Below are 17,883 nucleotides of genomic sequence, written 5' to 3'. Positions count from 1 at the left end.
ATTTAATAATTCACAAATAAACTCGACCTCACTTAAAATAGAGAGTGGTTTAAATTTAGAGATGAGTTGAGATGATTTGTGAATAATAGAATATAAGTTGAATTATTTATTATATTTTGTGTGAGAATTTAGAAAAATTATTTTGAGATTTAAAAAAGTTGAATTGTTTATTATATTTCGTGTGTTAAATTTAAAAAAATTATAATAATGAGATGAGGTGAATTTTAAACATAAACGATGCCTAAATTTTGACTCGTACGCGAATACAAATTATATGAATAGACTTAACAACCCACTACTCATTGAGACTCGACTAGCATACAACCTTAATTGCCATATAAATGCATTAATTAGGCTGTCATTTTACACGCTAATCATGAGTACGTGTCACGACGAAAGTTTCCAGACTTGTTGGCCCTACATTGAGGCCCAGGATATTGCGAGCCTAGTAAAGATGGGCCCTCAGGCCTGCTTTTTTGGTTTGGTATTGCTGGTATGTCAAAATTAATATAATGGCAATTGGCAAAGCAGCCCATTGAAAGTGGCCACAAATTTCACCCCCACTTTTGCTTTAGTACGTACATGATTCGATCTAAAGCGAGTTCTCAATCTTCGAAAAGCTTCGGAAGATTATTTCATGTTATTGGAATTTATAATGATTGTAGTTTATAATGATGTGTTCACTTTGTCAACCTATATATATGTGTGTGTTAATGGATAACTAATTATTATTAAGTTACTATTAACTCACTCATGAAAGAGGATAACCACTCACTTTTCATAAGTTTTCAACCAAATAATTGAAAGGTTTAGCATCCAATGAGATTTGGCTTGCGTGACTTTTTCTCACTTCTGGATTTGAATCTTTTAGGCCTGGTTTAGATAATGAGATGAGATTTAAATAGTAATAAAATTATTTGTAAACATTAATGAAATAATTTGAATTGAGATGTTTTATAAGGTTTTGAAAAATGAGAGAGAAAGCATTGAATAAAAATATTATAAAATTAAAAGATAGTTATAATATAAATTTTTAATATTATTTTTATTTTGAGATTTGAAAAAATTGAAATATTTTTTATATTTTATTTGAAAGTTTGAAGAAGTTATAATGATTAGGTAATGATTAAATAAAAAAATTGAAAATTATTTATATTTATAATATTTAGATATTAAAATAAGATAAAATGAGATTATGATATGAGATAGGAGGCTCTTGCTATTCAAACTCGGCCTTAAAGTTTTTATTAAATATCCAAACTTTAGACTAGCTTAGGGTCATGAGATTAAAGTAGAATTCATATATCATGTGATCTAGGCCCTATATATATATATATATATATAATGAATAAATATAAATAGAAATCATTATTGAGAGTATCTATTTTATATACATGATGTGACATCATTTAAATTACACATCTTCTCAAATGAGTGTTGAGAATAATTAATTAAAATCAGCCATATAATGAATGTAAAATATATATTACTATAATAACTTCTCTCTAACATTACTCATATTGAAGAATGTTTATATCTCCAATAATAATATACCACTTGTAAGTACTCTTTTCTTTTTACTTCCCTTCACTTAGAAGGAAAAGTTAATTGCTGGTACTAATTCCTACATTTTGTCGGTCGAATTACCTTCTGTCATGTGGACCTTCAAAGATAAAAATTTGGATAAGATCACAAATCCATAGACGCTCTAATTTGTTTTTGCCCATCTTCAAGAAAACCTTGTCGGTTCAAAATAGGGTGTCGTACGTACGTTAATGTAGTGTGGTATTTATATATGTACGTCTTGATCACGTACACGAACGCCTAATTTAATTAACGTACGTACGACATCGTAGTTGCATGAAAAACAGCTACGTACGTACCGCGTATATATGGAGGGCCGATCCGCGGTACGCAGATCAAGAGAACGAGAATACGTACAATACTGAAGTTATATATGAATTAACAGCTAATTTTGCCCGGCCTACAAAGATTTTTAGTACTGCTACCTAGCTAGCTAGGTTTTTCAATATATTATATACTATGCAAATTAACATGCTAGCGCACACATATATCCAGTAAGAGTCATTCTATATAGCATCTATTATAATGGTATACACAATGTACACACTACGTAGATGCATGTGATCTATTTATTTTTATTTTTTTTTCCCTGCAAAACACATAGATGAGATGCTACCCCTCTCTCTCTCTCTCCAAATCTTTCTCTCTCCTTGACTCTCTCTCATCCCTCATGCTCTCCCTCATCTCAGTTCTCTCTCCCTCATCTCGGTTCTCTCTCATCTCCGATTCTCTCTCTCTCATCTCGGTCTCTCTCTCATCTCTGACTCTCTCTCTCATCAGTAGCTCTCTCTCTCATCGGCTCTCTCTCTCTCTCTCTCATTCTCGATCTCTCTCTCTCATCTCCGCTTCTCTCTCATTGTCTCTCTCTCAGTCAGATGGTAAATTAGACTTAGGAAGATGTGTAGTCTAGATGATGCCACATCATGTGTGCAAAATGGTTGCTCCTAAACAGTGACTGCTATCTATATTTATTTATCCAGTAATATTAGTAGCACAAAGCAAGGGCTAATTAATCTCGCAGATCAGGCTGAATGCAAATGAAATTTCAGATCATGATCATGTTATAACTTGCATTGGTGCAGCTAGCTAGCTGCATGTTCAATGAAATTTAAGCGCCACTTTTGATCAATTTCAGCGATAGATAAAAATTGTCACAAAAAACTATTATTTTCGGCAATTTTATTTTGTTACAAATGTCCCAAAAAATCGACGGAAATGACATTCCCGTTTACCATTAAAATCGGTGAGAAAAGTTATTTCCGACGTTATGTATCGTCACAAAAAAGGAATTAATTGCCTCAAATAACTCATTTTTTTTCCCAGTGATCTTAAATTATTGTCGTCATTATGTATTTCCAGAGGATAAGTTTCACTGCAAAAGACTATTTGCGACTATTTTATGCTGCCACAAATATGTTTCTGCTATGAAAAAAATATTTCCTACGAATTTTACTCGCTGGAAAAGGTGTTTTAGAAAATAGAAAAAAATGCACAAAACAGAATACAGAAAAAGTATTATACACATCCAAGTTTTGCAAGCTTCACAATTTTACCTTACACTATGGATTACACTAATATTCTTTTTGCATACTAAAAAAAGATCCAAAGTATGAGCTATATACATGACAAGATGACTAAATTAAATGCATATAAAGCCATTTATCACCTCCTAAAGTTGCAGGTTAGTACTGTCAGGCAATTGATCTCATGACGTTCAAACTCCAACAACTTACAACATGAAACCTAAAGTTGTCAATGGTGATCTGTCCTATTCAGTCCAAAATTGGCTCATCTATGATGACCAGACACCAAATCATGAGGAATGCAAAAAACTTGATGAGACTCAAATGAATGTAAGCCATATCCATGACAATCTAACAAGCTAACATCTATGTCCAAGCTTTTTCTAATATCCGGATTTAAAATGCATTCTAACTTGTCATGGCAGAATGCAACAACATGGGTGTTTTACACAAAATACCATTAACTTTGCATCAAAGTATAAATTAATACAAACGATCACTAATCATTCTCTCAATACAAGAATTAGTACCAGATCTTGATACACAAAATAAAATCGTAATCCCCAAAAACATTAATTATATATGATTAAGATATAATATGAATAATTATGGATGCACAACCATTCTGATATATAAAGAAAATCATGGAAATATTGTTTGGCTTAGGTCGGTATATAAGACTGAGTAGCCATAAGGATCCATTATAGTAGAAAATCATCTCACTAAATTATTAACTCACAATGTTTTCAACTCCATTAAATCCTTTAGTGGTGGAAACGAGCCAAGAGAACCATTCAAGTCACTACTTCTCCTACATATCAAAATCCAAAAAAATCCCCACTCAAACCCATGCCAAATTCATGTAGCAAAAAAAAACCCTAGAGCTGTTAGTATAACACCTACATCATTCATACAAAAATTGAAACAAAATCCTAATTTCATGTTCATAACCCAAATCCATTAAAGTAGCAATTCAGTTCTAATTATCTCCATCACAAAGCACCTCACAACTCTAAGATGAGAGCATGGTGGTTGTCGTGGCGGAGCAAGATCGAGGAGGTGTAGAGATGAGAGAGAGACCAGGAGGTGCTCAGCTCCATGGAGTGGTTCCTAAGAGATGTAGCAAAGAGAGAAATAAAGAGATTTTTCCACTTGGGTTGCTGGGCTAGGCGTGGAGGAGAAGGGGACTCCGACAGATGACTGGTGATGGCATCGAGGTGTGAGTGGTGGAGAATGGCACCCCTAGCGACGGCGATTTCTAGAGAAATTCGAGAGAGAGAGGTGATGCCAGCTTCAGGGAGGCAAGAGATTAGGTGGGGGCTGGGGGAGAAGGAGCGGGTGGCTTGTGAGGTGAGGTGGCGGTGGCGTGGTGGGAACGTTGGCGACGAGCTATACACGGCGGCGTGGGTTGTGTGCGACGGAGGGATTGGAGAGAGAGAGGGGGAAGAGGGGGGAGACGGATGGAGAGAAATGACTAGAAAACGAGCGGGATTTTTTATTTTATTGGCTTTTTGCAACAAGTTCATATCGCCGCTAATAATATTTTAAGTCGCCGAAACACTTTTTATGGCGACAATTTTCACCGCAAAATATATATGTGGTCATTTTGCATTCAATGGAAAGGAAAGACCGCCACAATAAAAATTGTTTATTGCATTGGCAAAAGTCGCCGCAATAGCTATAAAATTCACCGCAAAAACTTAACAGTTAATTTCTCCATAGGCATTTCCCAAACTCGTGCTTTAATTCACTGGCGAAAGTTAAATCGCCAAAAATACATATTAAATGCCCAAATTTTTTTGCAGTGATAAAAAAATCACTGAAAATAGATTTTTTCGATGATTTTGAAAGTTAAAAAATACTACAAAAGATCACTTTTACAATTACAGTGATTAAAAAATCGTCGTAATAAGTTTTTTAATACACCGGCAAATTTTTTCGTTGCAAAAAGTAAAAAATCACTACAAAAGACCAATCTAGCTATATATATATATATATATATATATATATATATATATATATCCGGGTTTGCATTAATGCATAAAATTTATGCTGATTTCTTTGTAATTAATATACTCTTCATTCTTGATTTTATATAATATTATTTTCAACCATATTGGCCGTTGAACATGATATTTTAAATAACTGCATAAATCAACTAGATAATTAAATAAAAATATTCTTACAAGTAATATTATATGTCAATCGATACGATTGAGAAGGACAATATTCGAAATGAAGAATATATTTATTTGACTGTATTTTTTTTTAAAAAAAAGGTACATCTACTGACAAGATAAGATAATAATTTTACATTAATTGTATATATGCCATATTGTTTGAACTTATAATAACGTCTAGCCATCTATTTTCTTGTACAGTACAAAGAAAGAGATCAGAATAATGAGAAAAAGTCTAGCAAACAAGATCAACATGAAATCGTTTATGCTAATTCTAACTTCAAAATCATGACAATTAACCGAGTAGTACTACTCTAATTGAGTGGATAAATGAGATCAAATAATTACATGATAAGGCCGCGGGAATCAGGGATTAATTATACATGTACAACATGAAAAGCAATTAAGATGTTGTGCATATAGCTATCTCAATGTCACTATAATGTGGATGAGAGGGAGTAGTCGCTGAAAGTGATGACCGGAATAGAGACATATATATATATATATATATATAGTGGTAATATCGTACTGTCTCCTAGCTAGGGAGGTGGTGCCCAAGCCAATTGCCTATATAAGATCATCATCAATCGCTTTCTTCTCTCAAAGAAATTACATGTGCGTCAGAATTGCTAGATATATTTTTTTTTAATCTTAAAATGATCATGATGAGGAACAGATCCCACTTTTCCCTTCTATCTTAAATCAATTGGATTAATTATTAGATCTCCAGAAATTAATAAAATAAATTGGGTATCCAAAGCAAAATGCACTGAAACTTTGCCATCAGCCATCCTTATCAGCTGGATATCAGTAGGATACTACTTTGATTTCCCTTCATAATTCATTGAAAACGAAAACATTTGCTTTTAAACTTTTTTTTTTATTTTAATTAAATAAATTTCTGGCGGAGCAAGGCCCCATTTTTTTTTTTGTAAGAAAAAGGTTGAAGAAATATTCACAGCTTGGACAGGGGAGATTCCTAGTAAATATTTACGACCTGATCAATAAGATCATCAGATCAGCTTCGACTACTTCAAGATATTATCTATTTATCAGAGGTATAGATTGCATATATATATATATATATATATATATGATCACTGAAACATATAAAGAAAAGTTATAAAGAAATTATATATATGATCGTAAAGTATATATATACATATATATGGCTTAAAGTTTATAAGAAATTTAAGAGATTCCCGCTTCATTAACCTGAATACTCATGATCTCCAGTCTGGCTAATAACCGGCCATGCTTACTCTTGTCTTGTTACCTTCTTTAGGCTACTTTGCTGTCAATGTTACATTGATTTGGCCAGCTGATTGCTCAAATACAGTCAGCATTTCACGTACGCGTAAAAGTTCTGATCATTTATAGCTAGCCGTGATTGAGTGTGAAGTTTTGCCACTATTTTTAGTAATCCTTTCAAAACCATTATATATTGAGTGGCCAGAATCGAAAAACTATTTAAAATAATGTAGGCAATGCAGTATGGTTCTTAACCATTCGGCCGACTACGACTGTACGTTTTCTTCCCCCATGAGTTGTTTGAAACTAATTATATATATATATATATATATATATATATATAGGAACAAGAAGATCAGGGAGAGAGCATGCATGGATATATACCATCAATGGCTTCAACATAAATATATGTAATAAATATATAATCAGACAAACATGAGTCTTACAAAAAACCTAATAATGCATAATTGGCAGCAAATATATTTAATCAAGTAATGGTTGATACAGTTAGCGGTTACGAAAGTTCCACACAATCCTTATAAAAAAAAAGTGAGTTTATTATTAAAAAATTAATTTTTTTTATATAAATTTCATATTTATTTATTTTTTAAATTAAAAGAAAATATGTAACGCTTATACATTTTATGTAAATATCATTTCTCCATCTGGCAAGTACTGCGTAGGAACTGCAAAAAGAATTATTTGTGCATTTATTTCGTGTTTATTTCATTGAAACTCGTTTTATCTCAGATAAACCAGAGAGAGAGAGAGAGAGCAAACTTATCAAATCAAACTTCACTGCAGAGGGTCAATTAACAGTACTGCCCTTCATTCTTTGATGGTAACCGACCGACGACCATGACCTTATCGCAGAATCACACATTCGTATTGTATATACGATATTAATTTCTCCATAATATCCAATCCGTCGATCTTTAACAACATCTTTTCTTTTTCTTCTGCGCGATTTCTCCTTACAATTACATTAAGCTTTCTAACTAGCTAGTATTCTTGAAATGTTTTACCAAAATATATATATATATATATATATATACACACTTGAAATAATAATCCTAATACGCAACAGCTAGCTTTGACAGTTACTGTACTTGAACGAATTTAATAAATCTAGCTATAACTCAAGTATATATATATAATAATTCAATTTCCCAATATAGTGGATGGTGAGCGATGATATAGATGCATGATCATGACTCACCCGGAACTTGGAGCTTCTTTAATCTGAATTATTGGCTCAGAAATTCCATGATCAGGATGCATGATTTCTGGGATAGTCTTCTTCTTCTTCTTCTTCTTGCAGCTAACTGGCTCTTAGACTCCAACAAATGAACATATATAATTAAGGTGTTGCGGTCATGATGGGGAAGACGGGCACATGAAGAACTAACTCATCACAGGAACTAGCTAGCTATCGAAAACCTTCGATCTTTAACTAGCAAGAATTCATAACTCCAGCAAGACATTAACATGTATATGCCAGTGTGAGTGTGCGTATCATGAGTTAGTAATGCACGTGCCCTGCTTCTCCATCTCGCTCAACACACACCTTCCTCGTTCCAAAATATACTAGACCGGAGGCAGTAGTTGATCTCACACCAAGAAGATAGAGATCAGGAGCAGTGAGAGAAAGAGAAAGGAGTCTTAAAAATGGTGAATCTGAGACACCCCATCTGCAAAAATTGCTGTCCTAGTAGCTAGCCCACTCATTTATAACAAAAAGAGAAAAATGAGTTGTGTGAAGGTGGGTAAGGAGTAGGAATTAATGAAGGGCTTAGTTGGGTGTGGACCCCAGAGTACTTTGCAAACCCCAAACATAATGTGAATTAGCAATAGAGCCTTCACACCTCCATCACTACTACTATGCCAACAAGATTACCAGTTTACCCTATCATTGTTTTATGTCGACACTCCCTCATGAGCAGCACTTTCTAATGCATGGTTTTGGTTCCAAATTAAGCCTTGTTTGCATAAACTGGAGTTCTTTTAGCACGCCCCCATTTATTTATTAACATCCAGTAGTAAAGATGGAAAGAAAGGAGAAAGAAAACATATGCAACAGATCAGCTGAAAATTCTCTGAGGAATATTGAACAAATCAGATGGTTTATAAATAAAACTAGAAGCTTCAAGAAAGAAAAGGGCTCATCTTAGTATTCGTACACTAAATAACTTAGAAACTGACCTTTATATTTGTCAAAAATGATCTAATATTTCTTTAGGTCGAAGTACCAGTACTGGTTCTTGCAGTAATTAGATGGGGTTGGGTGAGAAAGGAAGAGGGAGAAAAATGCTGCGCTAGCTACCATATTGCTCATTGGAAAAAAAAATTCTGAAACTCAAGGACTCTAGTTTATTACAGCACATCAGAATATTAGTCTCCATGATTCTCGCATCTCCATGATTCTTGCACATCCCACCAATTTTGCTATCCAATATTTGATTTATTTGTAACGGCATTATTTGATTTCTTTCCATGTAAGGCATCACCGTACATAGCTATATATTTTTGTAAATCATTCTCAATGAAATATATGAATCAATTAGCCAAACTAATGTTTAACATAGTTCATATATATATACACACACATATATATATATACACACACTTTAATTAATTCAAGAAAACAAGGGGAAAAGTCGTCATTGCCATAATTTTTTATGCACAAAAAAAAAGAAGGTATGTTATAAGGTCTAAAATATGGACTCCATTAATCACTATATATATATATATATATATATATATATATACAGATATAACTACCATTATTGAGGAGATCATCGATCGAGAGCATCTGATTAATATTAGTGCCCTGGACGGTAATGCAAAATCCTTTTACAGCTAATTAATAATAATTAACCTACCCAAGATCTGCATGTATTGCATGAACTATGAAGCACATATATAAATATATATATATATATATATATATTATTGATGTCGCGTCTTGAGGGCTTGGGTAACTCTACGCTGGCAATACTCGAGCGGTCACCTGCACAGTAACAAGGGGGGATCTCAGGATCTGTTGTTCCTCCGATACTTAAGTTAGTTATGGTGTAGAAGATGAATATGAGTAATATTGAAGATAAGAGTGTAAGATAACCTACCTGTTTGCTGCATGTAGTGTTTATTTATACTTGCCAACCTGGTCTTCATGGTAGTGAAGTGGTGTATAGCAGGAGATAATTAATATGTTCATGTTGTCTACTCGCTGAGCTACCTTTGTGCCATCAGTTCGCCGAGCTATGAAGCAGTCAGGGTCACTATGTGTTGCTCGGGCCTTGGGTCGCATTGAATGCGGCATGCCTCCTGCCCTGGGCTGCATTGAATGCGGTGCGTTTTCTGTCCTGGGTTCCTCCTATCTCATCAATATTTGGTGTGAACCGCCTTATATATTCCCGGCTTGCATTGAATGTAATATTCTTTCTTCCTTAAGCCTCTCCTGTATCTTCTAACTTGGTTCTTGACGTAAGAATGGTCCAACCCGGATCTCATACCCAGGTTCTGACATAAGACTTCCTAATCTGTTCGACCCAGCCCAGACCAACTTGCATCTAGGCTCTAACGCAGGCCTTGTTTTTAGCCCGGCCCAATGGGTTTACTCCCTTCACACACACACACAGATATATATATCTTGTTGCCTCTTATTCAACTGCGCCGGCTTACCGGCCTGATCATATTATTCCTGATCTAGCTCGTATTAGATGGCGTAGGTTTTATTATATATACCCAACTTTATAAGTGCGCAGTCATGCAAACTGATTTGATTTTCAAATTTGATTCAGTACTAGATATTAGTACTGGTCATATATAGTACTGCTAAAGGAAGAGCCAAATTAGAGAAATTATGATCCGCAGAGGACTAATACATACCACATGATGAAACACGACTGAGAAACTAGTGGACAGACAATCCTACGACTATGGGCCTGTCCTTGGCAGGAGATGCTGCCAACACTATAATACGTGTCCACGTCTCTCATGCATCATGTCCATATAATTCCAAGATGGCTGCTAGCCACAGAACATGCATATATCATATTGTTACCGTGTCTTAATCAGAGAGGTTGTTGTCTCAAGTACTTCTGCGTAAAAATTATGTTGATTAATTAATAGATCATGAAGATCAAGAAGCTGAGAAGATACCATTTATGAAGTAGTACTTCCATATCCTGAAGCCCTACGTACTACGTAAAAATTAATTTACCACGTACGTTTATATATCCAACTACATAATTAACAATATTAAATATCGTGAGATCTATATATATATATATATATATATATATATATATATATATATATATTTATATGTCTACTAAAGTTCAAACAAAAACATGAAGAGATCATGGATATATTCCTTGTCTCAGAATATCCTACATAAACGTAAAAAATATATATTAACAAGACATATAAATATATATATAAATATATATTTATATTTATATTACGGGTAAATTGTAAAAACAAAGCATATATAGCTAGCTAGAGATCGGACAAAAAGATTTTTGTGACTTTTAAAAAACAAATTGAGGCCGGCTGAAGCCCCCCGAACCATTTTGTAGGTCCGTCCCTGCATAAGGTTGATCATGCTAATTTATAATGTTATGACTCCCCTATGAAGGGCCCTAGCTAATATATATAGCCTTGGATAAATTAATTAATTGCAATTTTGAACTAAATTATGAGGTGTGAAAACTAATATATATATATATATATGTATGTATGTATGTATGTATGTATGTATATATATATATATATGTTATGGCAACTATCCATATCAAATTGGAAAAGATTGCCATTATACAAGTATTTTATAATTAAACACATCATGATTATAATGAAATATTATTCTTTTGGTCGAACCATTTTGTTTACTTTATGGCAGCTTCATGGTCTCATGTTCTCATAGGCCGTTGAATGACATGTTGGGACGATGCTGCATATTGACCTGGAATTCCAATCTATACAAGTCATCGATGGAGATGTGAGTAGAAGGAGACAATTCTAAACGAAGAATATATAAGATTAAAGAATATTGTGATCAAGCCATGAAAAGAAAGATACATTTTGGAATGTCTTTTTGAAATTACAATTAGGTATCTCAGAGGAGTCAATTTTGTATGCCATAGATGACGTACATGATAACATTAAAAATATTTAAATAAATTCGTTTTCTTTAAAAAAATAAAAATAAAAAGTGAAAAAGGGGGCCGGGGAGAAGTAGGTAATTAAAGGTACCATTGCACACCCTAGCTAGCTAGCTACTCATGTAATGGAGATATCACTTACGAGCACAATATCTAACAGTAGTGGAGGCAACTATATATTAATAAAAATTAATGAGCTAGCTAGCTGCTTGATTATAAGGAATTAATCAAATAACTTTGAGGCCTACATCCATTAAATGTTGATGTACATGCATATAATTTATGTGTCAATCTAACATTGAACCGGAGGCCATCGTGATATATATATACCTCATGAAGTTCTTGAGGATTTGATCCACATCGATCTTACAACATTTATTAATTATTGATTCGCTTTATAAATATCAGAATCTCTCACTTAAATTAGCTTTTTAAATTCGAGAGAGTTTTATTCTGAATATATATGTACAAAGTTGGGCTATGGGCTTATGAGTTTGGATTTTCTTTATTAGCAATATCTACACCTAAGTTTTTGGAAATATATATCAAGGGATTTTTGTCAAAGATCACTCGCCGTTTGGTGTGAAACGTACGAGACCCGTATGGCACAAAAGATTAATATGCACAAAGAGATTTTAATTAGATGCTAAAAATTATCAATTCCTAGCTATCTATTGTGAAATCACTACTTATTCCAAAAATTTAAACTGATGGAAAGAAGTATATTTAATTATTTGTATTATATTTTTAACACTTCCTCTCAAGTGTGGCCGGATTAGACTCACATAGAATCTTAGCTATCTATTGTGAAATCACCAATTGTCTTAAAAGCTTAAGTTGATGGGTAGAAATATATTTAATTATTTGTATTATATTTTTAACATAATACTTAGAGTTTGGTACTTTTTTAAATATAAGTTTTAGGCTAGATAATATTGGTCAACACTAGTGATGCGAGATACAATATTTCACATTACCTAGCTAGCATGAAATCAATGTTTATTATATGATTTTATCGAGTGATCTCTAGGCCATTTATAATAAATGTTACTTCAAAACCATTGTCATGCCATCGTAATGCATTGCTGGCAAGCTAGGTCTTAATCAAATGATCTACTGCTAGAACCCTCAATCGATCTCAGGTTTATTTGTTAATTTGATCATTAGGCATGCCAACAGTGAGATTAAGAGAATCTTTAGCATTTAAAGATGTGGTCATGAAGTGCAATACTCAAGTGAATGACAAGCACGATATTTAATTTTGTCCAATCAAGAAGAAAAAGCAGGAAAGTTTTTTTTTTTTTTTTTTTTATGTGCTTTTTCTTGTATTGTTCTCATTGGATCTATGACTTCAAGTCACAATTATGTAATATATGACTTCGCCAATTATAATGAGTACTTTAGTCTAGCTAGTAATTAGTTAATTAATATTAATATTGTTTGCCGGAGATCACGTTTCATATATAATTGACCGAAATTGTCACACTTGGGATGGATGGACATGCACATCGATCTCGGGAGACAACCTTTAAAGTTAATTTGAACAATATCACCATTTCAATCATGATCTTTCAGTATCTTCAATCTTAATCCAGTTTCCTCCAACCACACAAATTTATTAATTTTCTTCTCAAGTGGATCGAAGTGCATGCTACTTTAGTATAATACATGCAGTAGTACGTAGTACTAATACGTGTGTATATATATATATATATATATATATAGTATTCATGATCAATTGTTCAGGGTCCCTTTCTTCTATGCAGTACAAGAGCTACTGTTGTTTTTATCACAGAGAGAGAGAGAGAGAGAGAGAGAGAGAGAGAGAGAGAGAGAGTACTGTGTGTGTGGACGTTGCATGTTTAAAGTCGATCAATTTAGCTGTAGGAGCGTCATATTGGTGGAATAACTAAGATAATATCAGTTCACCTGCAAAGCATATAAAAAGTAGGCTTATAAATTTGTGTTTTATTAAGTGAGAGAAGATGATGATCGGCGCCAAGAAATTCGCTTTCAAGATACAACTAAGTCACTAACTATATATAGCAATTCTGAAAACTTTCCTTCAAAGTTTTTTTACAAAATTATGTATTTGACTTAAAATAATAGAATAATAGAATTTCAAATTTGTGGGTTACATCCTCTTTTTACAAAGAATGAATTAGCACCTCATGAAAGATTATAACCCATAACTTGTGACTTTTAAAGGGATAATTATTAGTTTAAAGGGTATAACTTTTCAATTAAAGACCAAGGGGCATGCATGGTCCAATGAAGAGCTGGCTCTCTTCTCCAAAGGAGGTCATCGGTTTGAGTCTCTTTAAAAGCACTTTCAATTGAATTAGTTTTGAAGTATTGCACACATTCAAATGCCTTTTCGAACGGGCCATGCGGAGGGGCCTAAGCTCACAAGCAAGATCCATTATGCCCAAATCTCAAGTCCAACCCATCAAGTGCACTTGTATAGTTTCAAACTCATGCCCTCAAAGTCAACAAACCTATAATATAAGTGTGATAATAATAAAGTGGGCAATGCATCATCCTTAATATGGAGAAGTGTATGAGGATCTATTGTGTTGTTAAAAGAGGGCCTTAGATGGAGGGTGGGGAATGACAACAAAATTTAGATTTGGGGTCAGAAGTGGCCGTTATCCTCTCCTTCTTCCTTCTGTGTGCAGTCCTCCACTTCGATATTAAGTGGAGAAGCAAGAGTAAAGGAACTTATACATGAGGAAATGAAGGAGTGGAATGAGGAACTCATAAGAAAATTATTCAAGAAGGAGGAGACAGACTATATATGTAGCATCCCTCTAAGCAAAATGAACATAGAAGATAAGCTGGTTTGGGGTCCCTTCAAAAAGGGATTATTCATAGTTAAAAGTGCATATTTTCTAGAAGTAGTAAGAAAGAAGACCTTGCAGGTGAATCATCAGGAGAGCTTGAGATAGATGGCAGGTGGAAGAATATTTGGGAGTTGGATGTACTTGGGAAATGAAGATATTCATGTGGAAGTCAGAGAATGATTTGCTAGTACGGGAAGGAATTTTTGTAATAGAAAGATAGTTGATGATCCATGTTAGAAAGCACAGGAGAAAAAACCTCAAGTACAGCTTATATAGTTGCGCCACAAGTTTCTCCAGATTGATAAATTTCAAGTGTTTTCTCTTAGTGGTAAAGTGTACTGCGTAATATAAAACTATAGTAATACTCAACAAATCCACAGCCTAAGTATCTTGTCAAGAGAGAACAAAAAGAGAGATTTTTTTTTATATTTCAGATAGTTCTAAAAACTAATTGAGGTGGTCCTCCTACACACGGCTGGCCTTAAAGGCTAGCCTTCAATTGCCAAATTAAATGGCAGTAACACATGGCTTCATGCGTTTCAATGCAGTTAAGGAGGGGGTCAGCCCCCCGTGGGCGCCCTCCATCTAACATCTCTCATTCGTACACAGTGGGCATGACCCCAAACCTGCATCTCTCTAATGTTCTCAATCTTGTTCATACAAATAAATAGGTCGTGCGACCACTACGCACATATGTAGAAAGGTGGGAGTACATACACCAAATCTCTCCCAGAGAAGCCAGCATAGTAACATCCCTAAAGTTTCTGGTCATGTTCTAAATTCATTCAATCGAATCAAGATCAAGTATTTTTGAACTCTCTTGAGTTAAAAAAACTCAAAACAATACTTGACTACCTCCAAATCATTTCAATGTGTTCACAACCTTTAGCTGCTACCAAGATGTAGCGTCATAGTTTGACGTCAGCAAACACTATCGAAGATACGACATCGAAGAGTCTTTCCTTTGCACTCATATCACTCAATTTTGGTCGAACCACTTTCCCAGCAATGCCTCTTTAGACTGTATTAATCATAGCCATAGACAGCATGCCAAAATAGCAAACATCACAACCTCCATCTCGTGACATAGTCAAAAGTAAAAGACATTTTAAAAATGAGACTCACACAGTGAGAAAGATGGAAACTTTTTACTCACTTACTCATATGGTCGTATAAGCACATATAGTATGAAACACATGCTACAGTGGATTTCTTTTTCTCAAAGAGTATATGTCTATATCAACATTGTACAGATCTTAGTCTAGTTGCTCCTTAAGCGTCTAACCCGAGGTCCTCTATTTGTACGCCTCCAATCCGTTAAAGAAGATCTTGCATCTGGCTAACTATAGGCTACATGGATGGTAGGTAACCCATGCATAGTCCTCGCATTGGACCTCATCTTAGCTCCCACTAAGGTAATATATATTTGTGTCAACCAACTTATTCCTTTAGACAAGTACCTAAGGACACAATATCTCATCTCTACTCGTTACTCAAGCACTAGAGGCAATCACTCGTGTGAGTGAGCCGATCTTAGCCTGTTAACATATCTTGTGTGTATTTAGAAAAACAATACGATAAAGACAAGAACTTAATCATATTGTATTAATATCCCAAATGAAAGGTTACATCTCAATATCATTTGAAACACAAATTATATTTACAGTATATGCAGTTTTATATTCCTAACATGAGCCTTAAAGACATCTCTTGCAATAGGTTTCGTTAATGGATTAACAATCATGCAACTCGTAGAAATGTGTTTCAGAACCATTTCATTTTGCACTATCATGTCTCTGATTTAGTAATATATGATACTTTGAGTTTTTAGCATACGCTAGAGCTGCCTTGCTATCGCAGAATATCGTCATCGGATTTGAAGTATCTGTGCCAATGTCTAAATGCTTAAGGAAACTTTGTAACCAAACATCTTCTTGAACTGTTGCAGAACAAGTTATGTATTCTGCTTCCATGGTGGATAAAGGTATACAGGGTTGTTTCTTGCTGCTCCATGTAATGACGCTTTTGTTGAGTTGAAATACATACCCAGTGATTAATTTGCGCTCATCTAGGTCACTTCCCCAGTCAGCATCATTGTAACCTCTCAGCTGCAAATCTTAACCCTGATAGTACAGCACATAGTGTGCAGTTCCCTTGATATATCGCATAATCCTATTGCTGCTTTCCAGTGAGCCAGTCTGGAGTTAGATTGGAATCTACTCACTAAGTCAACTGCATATAACATATGTCAGGTCGAGTACACATCATTGCATACATCAGACTACCCACAATATTAGTAAAAGAGACACGAGCCATTTTTTCTTTTTCTCTTTGAGCCTTAGGATACAACTCTTTGAACAAGTTCTCGCTTCTTGCAACATGGGTGTCAATGGGTTTACATCTACTCATTAGGAAGCGCTCAAGGACTTTCTTTATGTAACTCTATTGGGACAAACACAAAAGTCTCATTGAGTGATTTCTGTAGATTTTAACTTCCTAGAATGTATTATGCCTCACCTATATCATTCATCTCAAAATTGAAAGATAACCACTCTTTTGTGGCGACTATCAATCATTTATTATTTTCAACTAATAGTATATCGTTAACATACAATGACAATATAATAAAACTATTCTTAGACTTTTTGATATAGACAAAATGGTCTTCTGTGATTATCGTAAACCCATTCAAGAGAATAGCTCGATGGAATTTGAGATACCATTATCTAGATGATTGCTTTAGGCCATATATAAATCGTTTGAGCTTGCAAACTTTGCGCTCTTGACCTTTGACCACAAAACCCGTTGGTTGATCCACATAGATCCCTCATCTAGTTCTCCATTGAAAAATGTTGTCTTAACGTCCATTTGGTAGAGTTCTAAATCCATGTTTGCTACTATAGTTAGAATCAAGCGAATTGAGGCAAACCTCACCACTAGTGAAAATATTTTCTCATAGTCTATACCTTCCTGTTGGGTATATCATTTCGCAATTAAGTGAGCTTTGTACTTATCTATTGATCAATCCGACTTGTGTTTGACCTTAAGAGCCTATTTGTTCCCAATAGTCTTACACCTTGTTGGTAGATCAACCAGATCCCAGACCTGGTTAGTCTTTATAGACTCAATCTCATCATTAAGAGCTTTCATCCACTCATCTTTAGTAGAAGATGAGAGAGTTTCATCAATTGTTCTAAGCTCGTCATCATCATGCAGAGCTACCATAAAAACTTTCCCTTCAATCTCAAAATAACGACGAGGAATACTTTCACGTATGCTTCTACGCAGCTGAGGTTGTTGTGATTGATTGACAAGTGGTGTGTTCCCACTCGGA

This window comes from Juglans microcarpa x Juglans regia, chromosome 5D, assembly GCF_004785595.1.
Source record: "Juglans microcarpa x Juglans regia isolate MS1-56 chromosome 5D, Jm3101_v1.0, whole genome shotgun sequence".
Lineage (NCBI taxonomy): Eukaryota > Viridiplantae > Streptophyta > Magnoliopsida > Fagales > Juglandaceae > Juglans > Juglans microcarpa x Juglans regia.
This window is presented reverse-complemented; position numbering follows the sequence as displayed.